This window comes from Rhincodon typus, chromosome 2 (genome assembly GCF_021869965.1).
Source record: "Rhincodon typus isolate 14 chromosome 2, sRhiTyp1.1, whole genome shotgun sequence".
Lineage (NCBI taxonomy): Eukaryota > Metazoa > Chordata > Chondrichthyes > Orectolobiformes > Rhincodontidae > Rhincodon > Rhincodon typus.
In genome coordinates, this window is record NC_063333.1 from 27,236,620 (window position 1) to 27,239,130 (window position 2,511).

Below are 2,511 nucleotides of genomic sequence, written 5' to 3' on the forward strand. Positions count from 1 at the left end.
GGAGAATAGATAACTCTCAGGTGTCAAACCCCTTGTTTGCCACTTGCAATGCATGCCCACCTGGGGTAAGTCTTGTCCCTAGAAGTTGCAGATTTCCACAACAATCTGCTATGAAAACCTGAGCCTCCCAAGGAACTGCTGTTCACATATTTTGAAAGAGCTGATCCCTCTGCCTTTAAATCCTGGGTCAGACCCCGTTGGAATTGGATCTCTAGCCCCTCTGGAGTCCACTGGTGTTCCCTTTAATGTTGCTGCCTTCTTGATGTTTCTCAGGAATTGCAAAATGGCATGGCATGAGTTAAAATAACAAAGATCCAACTCGAGGTGAGTGAAGGGCAAGATGGATGAAGTTGCTACCAAGAAGTTGGCAATCATTGGCCAAAGAGTGCTTGAGCAGCAGCCTCCCACCTAGCCTTGGCTGCTGCCCTTCAGTTTTATTGATCAATGTCTTTTTTCTCCCTATCAGTTTCATTGAAAAAGCACATCCTATTGTGCATTTTCATTGGAAATTAGATTCACTGACTGCTAATACCAGAATTCCGGCTGTACAATATACAATACAAGGCAGTTAGTATCCGAATGGTTAACTGACATCATGAGATAAGTTCCAACCATCGGGTTACAAAAAACTTCTCCTGGTAGGAGCTAACAGTTGTTCACCTGCCTCTAAGGTGTGTACTAGAATGCTTCAGTCAAAATAACATGTGCGCTCTCTTAAGTATAGCTTGAAGTTTTAAAAGCACGTATCTCAGATATAATATAACAAACCATTAAGTACCATGTAATAAACCATATTCGTTTATCACAATCGAGGATATCTTCTACCAAGAACTTTGTGTAGGCATCTGACATGACCACAACAAATGATAACGGAGACAATTAATTTTCTATTTGTCGAATCTAATGGCCTTTCCAGCACCATCAAGGGGGTTCCCTACTTGTCTAAGGAGAAACTCAGCAAAGGACAAAAGGATGTAGGGGGTCTCAGCTGGATGTTGGGATTTCAGCTGGAAGTCATCTTTAGAGAATTTACCTGCGCACATCTAATTAATTGAGTCGATCTTTACAGTTTCATAAATATTTATTTGCTGGGATACACATTACAAAGACATGCCTTCTCACCCAACTGCTAACAGTTTCCACCTATTTAGTGGTTGCCAAATTAATGGTCAGTACCTGTGCATAATTAAATAAATGAATGTGCAATTTGCAACATATGCCGGCTTTTTGAAATAGCGATCCAATTAGTCCCTTCAACATGCTCTGATCTTCAATTGGATCATGGTTGATCCAACATTCCTCACATTCACTTTCCTGTCCTTTCCTCATAAGCTTGATTCCTCTTCTCAACAACAACCTTTTGGAGGAGCATATCATGGTTGTGAGCTCCACTGCTATGACTTTGATTAAGCTTGTTGGTTAGTCCCTTTCAAGAACATCAATTGTGCTAAGGATCTTGTTTCACTCCAAACACTCCCACTGCAATGCAAAGACCTTGCCTTAAGTCTTTGGAGATCTTACTTTAAGTCTTAGTTATTATATTGGCTATGACTCTCAGATAAATATAAGTACATATACTTGTTTAAAAAATACGCTTTTCTAATTTATAACAATTTGTAGACAATCCTAAATAACTGTTTCTTATCAACCAGTGAATTTATGGTTTTCCTGTGTTGTAACTGTTTTTTTTCCCCAATCTGTTTAAACTCAGCACCAGCTGCTCCCTCTCAGGTCCCAGTGACTCCCCAACACACAGCTTAAGTGATGTGGATCTTGAAACTCGGCTGTGATTTTTATACACCTCATCCACACTGCTCCCTCACAGGTTCCATTGTATTTCTGACTCCTCCAGCCTGTGTTGCGATTTATATCCTCCCCCTCCACTCCGCACTGAAAAAAAAGGAAGGTCATTAAACCATTTTTCTGTGCTGTTCACGAGTCTTAGAATTCAGTAACAGTAAAGGTTTCATCTGCCTCCAATGTTATGACCATGATTATAGTGATCTTGGCCACATAATCTGTTCCCAGAAGGAGGCTTCTGCTGATCCCAGTCTTCTATAGGACTTCGTGCAGCTTTCATAAGAGCTGTTGCAGGTATTCTTCCTGATCAACTTGTTTTCTTTCCCAGTATGAACAGATAAGGCTGATGTGGCTATCTCTCTATAAACGGATACATTAAGTTAATGTTGAGGCACTTAAGAGGCATTGAGAATAGACGTTTTTAAGAGTAAGAAAAAGAGGCAATATTTTACACTTACCTCCTATTAACCCAACATGTGAAATGGGTAACTGGGAAATTGCAGCATCCTATTAGTTATGTGATGCCCCACACTGATATTTACACAAACAAATGAGAACCACAGGAATATGTTCTGTAACTTCCTTGTGGATTGATTGGTGAGTGCAACAGCAAAAATAATGGCCAATCTGCATTAAATAGAGGAAATCTGTGATTTGAAAATTATGACAGACATGCTCATTTATCAATAATGACTGTTTGGAATGCAAATG

The 2,511-nt window shown here is 39.9% G+C and overlaps 1 long non-coding RNA gene across 1 annotated transcript in view; it reads right to left on the reverse strand.

Annotated features, from left to right (window-relative positions):
- Positions 1-1,877: 1,877 nt before the first annotated feature.
- LOC125486877 overlaps positions 1,878-2,511 on the reverse strand; it is a 13,728-nt gene continuing 13,094 nt past the window's right edge. The window contains exon 3 of the long non-coding RNA XR_007265498.1: positions 1,878-1,890. This is a non-coding gene — a long non-coding RNA (uncharacterized LOC125486877). The remainder of the gene's footprint in view (positions 1,891-2,511) is intronic.